General features: G+C 40.9%; 1 pseudogene across 1 annotated transcript; it reads left to right on the top strand.

Moving 5' to 3' along the window:
- Positions 1-1,733: 1,733 nt before the first annotated feature.
- LOC146667413 (uncharacterized) lies at positions 1,734-11,709 on the top strand (annotated as a pseudogene). The gene is made up of 4 exons (XR_014911933.1): positions 1,734-1,748; positions 10,509-10,662; positions 11,077-11,169; positions 11,379-11,709. The product of XR_014911933.1 is annotated as an uncharacterized LOC146667413 (transcript).
- The last annotated feature ends 1,543 nt before the right edge of the window (positions 11,710-13,252 follow it).

The raw sequence follows: 13,252 nt of genomic DNA, 5'->3' as shown, positions 1-13,252 counted from the left end.
CACACAGTACTGACCCACACATATGGTTCTTACACACACACTGGACATTCTGGACATTGTTTTTGCACAACACTGGTCACTATATTCTTCATTTCCCGTTAATACTTGTACAGCTGCTGTTATTGTGTATATATTTATTTATATTTAGATTTCTTCATACATTCTTATATAGTTCTATATTGTGTATTTTGTTGTACAGTTATTTTATTTTCAACTTTAATTTATATATTTTATCTTATTCTTTCCCAGTTAAATTTACCCTTCATTCTAATTTGTGTTGTACAGTTATTTCATTTTTAACCTTAATTTATATTTTATTCCTTCCTAGTTAAATTTACCCTTTTTAATTTTTCATATTTATTTCCTATCTTATTCATAGCCTTTTGAATGTGAGAGTGAATGAATAGTGGAATTGTAAAAGCGCTATTTAAATGCAATCCATTATTATTATTATGAGTGGGGCACAGAAAATATCAGAGGCGCAAAACACCAGCTAGTGGTAGACCGAGTAGTTGCCCGAGGCTGCAAGACTAGGCTAACCAACCTGTGCACTGCCTGGATTGATTACAAGAAGGCCTATGACTCAGTGTCAAACACCTGTATCCTGAAGTGCCTAGAACTATACAGATCAACAGGACCCTAAGAGCCTTCATCAGGAACTTAATGGGGATGTGGCGGAAAAAACACTAGAGGCCAACCTCAAGCCCATAGCAAAAGTCACCATCAACTGGGGATCTACCAAGGAGATGCTCTGTCCCCACTGCTGTTCTTCATAGGCCTGAACCCCCTCTGTGAGATCATTAACAAGACTGGCTACGGATACCGACTACGGAATGGAGCAGTTGTCAGCCACCTCCTGTACATGGATGACATCAAGCTGTATGCCAAGAGTGAACGAGACATCGATTCACTGCTCCACACCACCAGCATATACAACATGGAATGACGTTCGGACGGGAGAAGTGTAGTCGGATGATAACGAAGAGAGGGAAGGTAGTCAGAACTGAGGGGATCGATCTACCAGAAGGCAACATTGCAGACATAGAGGACAGCTACAAGTACCTGGGGATCCCACAGGCAAATGGGGACCATGAAGAGTTCGCTAAGATGCCTGCAACCACCTGCAGAGGGTCAGGCAAGTCCTAAGGAGTGAGCTGAACGGTAATGCCCCTGCACGGTATGTACCACCAGCAGATAGAGGAGGTGGCTGACATTCAGAAATCCTACCAGTGGCTGGACAAAGCTGGACTGAAAGACAGCACAGAGGCACTAATCATGGCAGCACAGGAACAAGCTCTGAGCACAAGATCCATAGAGGCTGGGGTCTATCACACCAGGCAAGGCCCCAGGTGCAGGTTGTGTAAAGATGCCCCTGAGACAATCCAGCACATCACAGCAGGGTGCAAGATGCTAGCTGGCAGGGCATACATGGAACAAAGTGGCTGGAAGTAGCATACAGAAACATCTGTGCTGAGTATGGCCTGGAAGTCCCAATGTCAAAATGGGAGATGCCCCCTAGGGTGGTGGAAAATGACTGAGCTAAGATCCTGTGGGACTTCCAGATACAGACGGACAAAATGGTGGTGGCTAACCAACCGGACATAGTGGTGGTAGACAAACAGAAGAAGACGGCCGTAGTGATCGATGTAGCGGTTCCGAATGACAGCAATATCAGGAAGAAGGAACACGAGAAGCTGGAGAAATACCAAGGGCTCAGAGAAGAGCTCGAGAGGATGTGGAGGGTGAAGGTAACAGTCGTCCCGGTGGTAATTGGAGCACTAGGTGCAGTGACTCCCAAGCTAGGCGAGTGGCTCCAGCAGATCCCGGGAACAACAGCAGAGATCTCGCTCTCTCTCTCTCTCTCTCTCTCTCTCTACACACACACACACACACACGCACACACACACGCACGCACACACACACACACACACACACACCATCTTATTACTGTATATATTTACACTTTTAAATACCCTAGAAACCACTATTAAGTGATAGTGATATGGTACCACAAGGTCTTTAAGATAAGATGGGGTCAGATTTTTCACGAACATGTTTATTATGTACCCCGCCTTTCGCCCTATGACAGCTGGGATAGGCTCCAGCGCCCCCCGCGAGCCTGAAAAGGATAAGCGGAAGCGAATGGATGGATGTTTATTATGGGAAGGATTTTAAATTCGATCCTGGAAGCTAATGAAGAGAAGCCAATATAGGCAAAATATGCTCTCACTTTCTAGCACCCTTCAGTACTCTTGTTGCATCACTTTGGATGAACTGAAGGCTTTTCAAATAATTTTTTAAGACAACCTGATAATAATGTTCATAGTCCAACCTAGAAGCAATAACTGCATGAACTATTTTTTGCAGGATCACCATGAGACAGGATGTTTTAAATTTTAGAGATATTGCACAAATTAAGGAAAGCAGTCCTGAATATTTTTTAATGTGCTCATTGAAGTCTGAATGTTCTGCTAGAGACAGACATTCTCTGTTTTTTAGATTAGGCTTAAAACTTTTAATTCCCTGAAAGTATATGAGTGAAGAGATGGTCTGTACATACATCACTCTGCATTTAATCATTAATCCAGTCTTACTGTTTTGGCTAATAGCCAATTGGACAGATACGTTTTGTAGCCTGTGGAAGCACCTTGTGTATAATCAGTGTAGTTCTTGCTCAGTGCTTTATGAATTATGTTTATTGGCTCCTAGGAAAATGCACAATTAGTAATAGGTCCGTGTGATGGTTAGTGGAGTAGGTGGACAGGGAGAAGGTGATAAAACAGCTGATGAAACAGACCAAAACAAAATAACTTGTATTTAACTTCTATTTAACCCTCACTTTTAACCTTTTGCCAGTTGCGATATTGGTGATTTAGAGAGTTTATCTACTTTTTTCTTTCTTACTTTCTTTCTTACTTCTAGATGAGACCTAAAAACTTCAGGATGGTAAGCAGCAGTGTTAGCATTTAGATGTTTCATCATTTACTTTTCTTGTTAACATATCAACATGACAACAATGATAACAATGCTGTTATCTTCTTTTCTCTGATTTCCAAGACTAATGCAGAAATGGGCTCGAATAGAGAAAACTAATGAGGTACATTTTCCCGATTTCCATGTTAATGTTTTGTTTGTGTCCATTGTTAGAGTTGACAATAAGAAGAAATGCTAATGAGGGGCTTCTAATCACATTGTCCTAATGGGAAGGCTATTTACACATCACAGAGGCTGTAGTAATTCACGTACCCCCTCCCTTAGAAACAAAGGACAAGGTCTTTGTCGGGATGATATGAATATTGGAGAGAGGAAAGGGTAAGTTACAACTTACGACACACATTATTTGTACTATTTCTATTCCGAACATTACTCTGTTTTTCACCATAATTTCTTCTGATTTGCATTATGAATGGTAAATGGACTGATTCTTATTTAGCGCTTTTCTACTCTCGCGGAGTACTCAAAGCGCTCTATACAACATGTCACATTCACCCAGTCTTAGTGCTTTCTAACTATATTCACACTCCGATGGATGCATCGGCAGTATTATGAGAACTTAGACTATAGTATACATCCAAAATGGTTATTGAAGAAATGTGCTGTAACGAGGACAGCATTGAGCAAAAGCAAAGACATGAAGAGAAACTATGACTTTTTGGGAGCAAAAGTCTAGCAGCTTTAATTGGTAAATGGACTGGTTTTTAAATAGCACTTTTCTACTCTTCTGAGCACTCAAAGCACTTTACTCAATGGGTTGTGCATTCACCCATTCGCCACCACCCGCAGCAATATGAGAACCTACACTACAGAGAACCTACACTACCGCCTGAACTACAGCCACCCCCAAATTTCAATTCCCAAATGTGGCGATGTCTCTCCCAGAGCAGCAGTTCAGTGACATCTATGTATATCTAGTAGGGAATTGCTCACCTTACACTTCTGCCAGGATAAAAGCTTTCAAAGGTTATACAGCTACATATATTTTTAATCTGGATGAGTAAATAATGGTGTGGTGTGAGAGGCAAAGAACAAGAAAATTGTTCATTGTAAATCTTATGGTTGACTGACTTGGCATTTACTGTGTCACAGTAATGTTGTGTAATAACAGTTAAGTTGACCGAGTATTTTTCTAATGTCGTCCTACAAGTTAAATGAGCCACCGCTGACAGCCAGGGTTGCTGTGGAAAAGCACAGAGTAGTGCGATATGGTCTGTAAGCAGGGGCGGATCTAGAAGGGTGGCAAGCACCACCCTAAAATGATCCCTTGCCACCCCAAGTGCCACCCCAGTTTTCCATATGACAGTGTTGTTTATTAAAATAAGATAGCATTAACAGTTTGAGCCTAGTTACAGTCAACAGTGAATATAAATGCTAAAACTGAATATATTGCATAGTGTTTTCCCCCTCCACCATTAACAAATGGTTCAGCCCATAGCAGGACCGGCTTTTTCCTTGTTTTCAGTAGCAAGTGATGTTTATGATTGTGCCAGAGCACATTTTGAACAGCACCATGGGAATTTCGCTTTTTGCACAGGTGGGTGGATGTTACACTCTGGAAATGGAAGGAAGGTGAGTGTTATTAACCCTCTGTGGTCCACGGACACGCTGCACCTCCAAATCACATGACTGATATCGAGTGAGAGAGAGCGAGAGAGTTTTTAGATGTGGGAGATTTGTGACGTTTAGTGTGTATACTTAGTGTGTTCTGTTGTGTAGTCGTTTTGTTTTGTGTGTCAGTGAGGGCACTAATGAATGTCACAGAGGCACATTTGCAACGTAAACACTGTCACTAAGTAGAAAACCAGCGGAGTGATACACCTCCTGTTGTCAGGCCTGCAGGTTTATCCCTGTGCTGTTCTCATCTGTCTTTTGGCGGACAAACTTTTTTTTTACTGCCACACATCATTTGTGGGGCATCTTATTGCAACACCTGATTGTTCTCTCATTTTAGTTTTAGTAATATTTTTAAATGGTTGTACAAAATGAAAAAAACGGCAGGTGTATTGGCTGCATTTTTAGATAAATAGTTGTATATGTTTACAAAATGTACATTTTATATTTGCATTTCAAGTTGTAAAATTTTACTCAACATGTCTGTGGTTTTTTTACAGTAACAAAATACTACTAGGATTTTAAGTTCTTAGTAGTATTCTACTAAGAATACTACTAAGTGATTTCAGAATACTTAGTAGTATTCTGAAATCACAGATCTGAATCTGTGATTTCAGATCTGTAATCCTAATGCAGTATGTCAGTGAAAAAAACAACTAAATTCAGTTGAGCTGAAAAGAATGAAACCAAACAAGGCAAGGGGAACAAAACAAAATGAAACAATCTGAGGGTGAACTACAAGCGTAAACTCAAAAGGAGTCAAAAATGGCCGGTTGTATTTCAGACCTCAGTGGGTTAATCCAACAAATCATGAAAAATTAGGTTTAAATTTTTGTTCATGACAGTGCAGATTTCTGACATTTTGTGTCATTTAAGCTGTAACAATGTGATTGTTTTCTAACAAAAAACAGTGTGAAACTTAAGTTAGACTTGTGTTTGTAAATGAACCGCCCCATGTTGTGTAGCTTTCTGGATTTTATACTTGTTGGGCTACATATTTATTTATTATACAGGCTATACAGTACATAAGATCAAAACTCACGTTTTAAGTAACTAAAGTGTGTAATTATGTGGGCTACAGACAATAATATACAGACAATAATTAAGTTATAGACTATATTTATATGAAAAACGTGTATACTTACTGCATTTGAATTATTTTAACCATATGTAACCACCTGCATATGTGTTTGGAAAGAAAAAAGGCTTTGATTTTGCCACCCCATTTGATTTCTTTGCCACCCTCATGCCACCCTAAGAAAATTTCTCTAGATCCGCCCCTGTCTGTAAGGCAGGGTTAGGAGAGGTGTGCTCACATGTTAGTGCCATACTCAACACAATTCTGGCAGTTATAAATAAACTTTGATTAGTACATCTGATAGCACAGCAATCTGAGATTAAACTCAAAGATGTTGAGTTGATGGGTGGATGGCTGTGGACCAAAGCACTGTTTTTGCTCTCCAGATGGACCAGAACGTCAGACATGAGATCTATGGATATTTTCTTCATTGAGATGATGATTGTGTATTTTTTTTTGTGAACACCAAGATAAAAATATTTGCTGCCATTTTAAATTTCCAAATTTTCCAAATGTCATGAATATTGTGAAGAGCCATGCAGTCTGTGCTGTCTGATAAGTTTCTGAATTTATCTTATTGGCTCCCAACTTTTTTAAGGGTGGTTTATAAAACATCAGAATTGTACTTTGATGTGAGAAATGTAGGGTAAACACTGTGTGGTAAACACAGCTCTTAGTTGTTCACCTCTTTATTTTGTCACATTCATAGCATTTTTTACCTGAGCCTTGCAACCTTCAAAAAATAAAAAACGAAAGCCAAAACAATGCAGAAATGTCGGGGAGTTAACAACTATTCAGTGTGAAAAGGCATTATTAATCCATTGTGGCAGTAATTGTGAGACACAGGTGGATTTCTTATATATGTCTGCACACACTGTGGTTAAATGTGGTTTCTGCTTTCACCGCGTTCTTACTTTACCCTATTAGACACGCAGAGGATCTATTTCACATATGGAAAAACATAATTTAACTGTTTTTAAAAAGTCAAATAGTTTACACTATTTCGATTTTGATAATATATTTTTTCATTGTTTTTACTACAGACTGCATATGGGCATAGTCCCCCATTAGGTTTTTAACTCTGCGTACTGAAGATTCAGCATTAATGTTTTGGGGCCTACCATGTTAGCTGTTAGTTGTTTTTTTTTGGAGAGGAGGTGATAATATTAGGGAGAATGAAGACTCAAGTTATCAAGTTAGCTAGTTATACTAGCTAGCAAGGATCAGTAGCAGGTGGCATTTATAAAGTGTAAAGTTGCACCTCAGATACATTTGCTAGTTTGTGTAAAGTAACAAGCTAGTAAAGTAATAGAATTTTACTCACTAAAACAGAAGCACAGACTTTAGGCAATTTGTATCACAGTGGAAGCTAAATTATAGGTTGCTTGATGCTTAAGCAATTAAACCTGTTACTTCAAATCCTAACTGCTGCCTTTCTGTAGAGAGCTTACATGTTCCCAATTGGGAGCCTGACTTCCTGCCATAGTCCAAACACCTTTATATTAGACTATATTAGCTAACAGAGCTGTGTTTTCCACTTCCAGCTATAATTACTAACCCATTTCATTGTCTTCCTCTTAAATCCAGAATCAAATTTAACCCTCTCAGGCCCAAATTAAGTTTTTTGCTGCTAATGCACAACCAAGTCCTGCAGTGGTACTTCTGAGTAAAAAAAACCTCATAAAATATGTATGTGGGGTAATCAGGTTGTTAGTTCTTAACTGTTGCAAATCTGCAATGTCTGCCTGGAGAAGGTTAAAAGTCTTATGACCACTTACGAGGTCTAGAATAATCAGACCCCATAATACTGTATCACCCCAATAGAGGACTTTGCTCTCAGCTTCCTGGGCTCCCTCTGTATTTGAATATTTTCTAAGTTAAATAATAAAAAAAAAAATCAATACAGAAATGTACAACTTCTGAAAATCTGTTGATTTATATACCTGTCCATTCATGGGGCTCTTTTACTTAAAGAAATATAAGATAATATAAATTAAAGCACAAGAGCAGAGTTTCAGTTTCAATATTATTGTCCATATAAATGCATTTACACCAAAATATCTGGTAATGTTAACAGTTATTAAACGGTGAAGAAACTGTACAAAAATTTAAGAATAGTGTGTCATGAAATTAAACTGCAACTATATGGATTATGGCAGGAGTGTAAAATTTGGTGTTTTTCCAGGAAGTAAACACTTGGCTTTCTAGCCCAACTAAAAATATTATTTGCTCTTTTAAAATTTGCAGGCTGTGAGTACTTAATACACTGTAACTAACATTACAATGTGCAAAAATTTGCGTACCATAAGCAAAACACAGATTTAGGTGATTTTGGTCAGTACAGCCAACTATATCATTACCCCAGTGGTACACAAACATTTACAAAGGCCTGTAGCATACATTTTTTGCGGAAATGTCACATTAAGGGCAGAAATTGCTTCATGGCTTCTGAAGAGTACAGCAGGATAATAAGGTCCTGGGTGTGTTTGTTTGTGCCTTCGACCTGATCGGCATTCTGATGAGCAGGCACGTCTGCAGGACTAATTGGCCTCTTTAAATGGAAAAATGTCCAGTGAGCGTGACCCATCTATGAGTCAGTAACACCCCACCACCTCCATCACCGGTCTGTTTATCATCACTTTATGAAAACAAAGCCCTCCAATTAGCAGAAGGGCAGTCATGGAAATAATAATGACCATAAACTGAATGGTCATTGAATGGATTTAAAAAGTTGAAGTCAAACAATTGTGATTCACTTAAAAAGTAATTTATTTATAAATCCCTGGAGCTCTGTGCTTTGTTGCTGTACTGTTTATGTACCGGATTTATATATGTAGCCAAACTGGAATGTCAGCACTTAATTTTATAATATAATATAATATTAGCAATGATTTAATAATAATAATAATAATAATAATAATAATAATAATAATAATAATAATAATAATAATAATAATATCATAGTTCATTCAATATCAATAAGAGCAGTAATAGTTAAATCATAGTTAAAGCATTTTAATTCCAGCTACTTAGATGAATAACAGACAACGCGGAATCTTTTCATTAGCTTCATTTTTTTTTTCTAGGGTTAAAAAAACAACCAACACACACACACACACACACACACACACACACACACACACACACACACACACACACACACACACACACACACACACACACAGAGAGTTAAATTTCTTGTCTTAATTTGTTGATAAAAGTAAGACGAAAATAAGAACATATATTGAAGGTTTGCTAGTTATCATGTCATTTATTTATCCTGATAGAAGTCTCATTGACACTGTTTTTCTTCTTCTTGTGTTTTTTAACAGTGACCTGAGCAAAAAGACAGCAGATGTTACTAGAGGTATAGAAGCTTAATAATAATAATAATGTAATAATACATTTTATTTCATGGCGCCTTTCTAAAACCCAAGGTCACCTTACAAAGAGAAAAAGACAAAACAGTAGATTAAAATAGATTCTAATAAATTAAAATACAGAAACCAGCAAAATACAACCACGAACAACAAATTAAAAAAAACAAAAAAACCCATGATATGACAGTAAGTAAAATCTGTATTAAAGCTAGTAATCCAGTTTAAACAAGTAGGTTTAGGGATGGGCATTCAGTCCCAACAGTAGGGCTGCCACGTTTGTACAAGGATGCCAGATGCTTAGGTAGGCCGGATATAAACCTATGTTTAACCAGAGTAGCGAAAGACCGCGGTGATCTGAAAATGATGTGCTGGGATTGTGCCGTTCTCGGCGGCTCTAGTAACCCTCGAGCTCTCGGCTATCTATCGAGCTGGTGGGTAACAGACGTCTCCGAATACGTCGAAGCACTTTTGCAAATATGCGATGTCTCGATAAACGGAGCAGATAGTTGCAGTTTACACACCCACATTCTCGCCTGAAAACATGTTAACAGTTTATTTTGTGACCCAGAAAGAGTAATTTTAAAACTTAGTAGCGGCCGCCATTGCCGGAAACTGGAGTTTGGCTGGGCCGCGCCATGAATCTTGGGATATGGTGGGCCACGAAGGACACACCCAACCAATCCTTAAAATTTGAAGAAAAGAAGGACGCATTTGTCGGCTACATTTTGAGGAGTCTACGAATTTGGACAGCCTTCGGCGCGTCGCTGTGGCGTAATTGGTCTACAAATGCGTCCCCAGGAGGATGAAGCCCATGAAGTTGAATCACAGTCTTTGCAAACTACTTTCCTGCCTTGATGGAAAAGAAAATGGACGTCAGACGATTTTTTTTGAGAAATGAGAGGGGCAATCCTTAAGTTGTGGTGGCTCTGCTTCTGGGTCAACACATAAAACAGGTAAACAAACTTAAATCCTGTATGTCTTTGAGATTCTATGAACATTGGGAAGATCATTCCCAACAGTCGTGTTTTAAACTCTTAAACATCAGCTGTTGCTTCTGTCTGCCTCTCCCCATTGATCTGTAGCTCCTCATCATCGCGGAGAGCTCACAGAAAGCTTTCTCCCAGCTGTAACTGGCGGCTTTGTTTTAGCAGCACCAGAACTTTCTGAAAAGCTCTGAAGCATGCTTGCTTGTATTTAAAAATGTGCGCAGCAGTAGTCGCTTGTTCTGTCATGCAGATACAGTTTTGCTCGCGTATCTGCTTCATTATCCGCTCAGATGAGCGCACTGCGTGGAAACAATGGGACACAGCAGCATCATGAACTCCAGCTATAGGGAGATTTTTCAGGAGGAAAACAGATAAATAAAAAAAACATTCATGTTATAACTATGAGATCTGGTCTGGCATTTAAAATTTCATTTTTTTTGTCCCCTTACTTCTTAGATCATCGAAGAGTTCAGACGCATCACCAGTTTCGTTGGTGGAGACATTCATGCTGAAACTTGATGAGTACACACCAGGTCTTTTGCAGCTTATGGGTGCCAAAGGAGGAGCTGTTGGTTCCGAGATAAGACCTCTGCTGGACACTTTGAATGATGTATGTTATTTGACTTTTTTCACAAATATGTAATTATGGAGGGCTGCAGTGGATAGCAAGAAGGTCCTGGGTTCGAATCCTGGCCCAGGGTCTTTATGCATGGGGTTTGCATGTTCTCCCTGTGCATGTGTGGGTTCCCCCCAGGTATTCCGGCTTCCTCCCACAGTCAGAAAACAGGACTGTTAGGTAAATTGGTCTCTCCAAATTGTCCTTAGGTTTGAGTGTGTGTGTGCATGGTTGTTTATCCTGTCTGTCTCTATGTTGCCTTGTGATTGACTTTCCAGGGTGTACCCAGCCTCTCACCTGTTGAAAGCTGGAGATAGACATCAGCAGCCACGTTTTTGTTTTTAATTCAGTCTTAATGTAAGTAAATCACTTGACTTAGTCTCTTCACTAAATTGTATCTTCCTACAGACACAAAGCATTTAGAAGAAAAGGCACCTCCTTATCTGCTGCCTCATTAGCTGCCTCGGGGAAAGACAAGAAGATCTTTTTCATGACTGCCAGGTATGTCATATTGATAACAGATTACTTATTAACTCAAGGGATCCTAATGTTCTTCTCTCCTGTCCTCTCCTATCCCCTGTTCTCCCCTTCTCCATTCATCTTCTGTCCGCTCCCCTTTTTAGATAAACTGAAATATATTGAAAAAGCATCTTAAATAAAATAAAATAAAACATGTGTATGCTTTTTGTTTCTTTCTTTTTAACACGTAGGAATGTGAGGATTACACAGACAATAAGATGAAGGTGATCGTGATCCACAACATCATGGCTGAGGAGGATCCATCAGATGTGTCCATTGTGATTGAGGGAAACCAAGTGATGGAGGGATGTGGAAGCCGAACAAAGGCATGTGTACTGCTGATGGGACTGATATATGCCCTCAACCTCGAATATCTGAAGGAGCTGAAGAACTTTTCAAAAACTTTTTTTGGAACTTGACAGGGCCAAACTACTGAAAAAGGTCCCCGGCCTCAAACATAAGCTTGTGCAATGCACACACATTTCCCCTCTTGTTCCCAGAGGATCTTTTGTCCAGACATAGCTTGAGATATACACACCCAGCACGCCCCTGCGGGCGGTTTATCCTTCAAGCTCGGGTCCTCTACCAGAGGCCTGGGAGCTTGAGGGTCCTGCGCAGTATCTTAGCTGTTCCCAGGACTGCGCTCTTCTGGACAGAGATCTCCGATGTTGTTCCCGGGATCTGCTGGAGCCACTCGCCTAGCTTGGGAGTCACCGCACCTAGTGCTCCGATTACCACGGGGACGACCGTTACCTTCACCCTCCACATCCTCTCGAGCTCTTCTCTGAGCCCTTGGTATTTCTCCAGCTTCTCGTGTTCCTTCTTCCTGATGTTGCTGTCATTCGGAACCGCTACATCGATCACTACGGCCGTCTTCTTCTGTTTGTCTACCACCACTATGTCCGGTTGGTTAGCCACCACCATTTTGTCCGTCTGTATCTGGAAGTCCCACAGGATCTTAGCTCGGTCATTCTCCACCACCCTTGGGGGCATCTCCCATTTTGACCTCGGGACTTCCAGGTTATACTCGGCACAGATGTTCCTGTACACTATGCCGGCCACTTGGTTATGGCGTTCCATGTATGCCTTGCCTGCTAGCGTCTTGCACCCTGCTGTTATGTGCTGGATTGTCTCTGGGGCATCTTTACACAGCCTGCACCTGGGGTCTTGCCTGGTGTGATAGACCCCAGCCTCTATGGATCTTGTGCTCAGAGCTTGTTCTTGTGCTGCCATGATTAGTGCCTCTGTGCTGTCTTTCAGTCCAGCTTTGTCCAGCCACTGGTAGGATTTCTGGATATCAGCCACCTCCTCTATCTGCCGGTGGTACATACCGTGCAGGGGCTTGTCCTTCCATGATGGTTCCTCGTCTCCCTCCTCTTTCTTGGGTTTCTGCTGCCGGAGGTATTCACTGAGCACTTGGTCAGTTGGGGTCATCTTCCCAATGTATTCTTGGATGTTCGTTGTCTCATCCTGGACTGTGGTGCTGACACTCACCAGTCCCCGGCCCCCTTCCTTCCGCTTAGCGTACAGCCTCAGGGTGCTGGACTTGGGGTGAAACCCTCCATGCATGGTGAGGAGCTTTCTTGTCTTTATGTCAGTGGCTTCTATCTCCTCCTTTGGCCAGCCTATTACCCCAGCAGGGTACCTGATCACGGGCAGGGCGTACGTGTTGATGGCCCGGATCTTGTTCTTACCATTCAGCTGACTCCTCAGGACTTGCCTGACCCTCTGCAGGTACTTGGTGGTTGCAGCTTTTCTAGCGGCCTCTTCATGGTTCCCATTCGCCTGCGGGATCCCCAAGTACTTGTAACTGTCCTCTATGTCTGCAATGTTGCCTTCTGGTAGTTCAATCCCCTCAGTTCTGACTACCTTCCCTCTCTTTGTTACCATCCGACTACACTTCTCCAGTCCGAACGACATTCCAATGTCATTGCTGTATAGCCTGGTAGTGTGGATCAGTGAATCGATGTCTCGTTCACTCTTGGCATACAGCTTGATGTCATCCATGTACAGGAGGTGGCTGACAACTGCTCCGTTCCGTAGTCGGTATCCGTAGCCAGTCTTG

Source organism: Rhamphochromis longiceps, linkage group LG6 (assembly GCF_057381845.1).
Source record: "Rhamphochromis longiceps isolate RC_006_pf linkage group LG6, R_longiceps_female_GT1.1, whole genome shotgun sequence".
NCBI classification, from domain to species: Eukaryota; Metazoa; Chordata; class Actinopteri; order Cichliformes; family Cichlidae; genus Rhamphochromis; species Rhamphochromis longiceps.
Note: the sequence above shows the minus strand (reverse complement) of the source record. Positions and strands in the feature narration are given on the sequence as shown.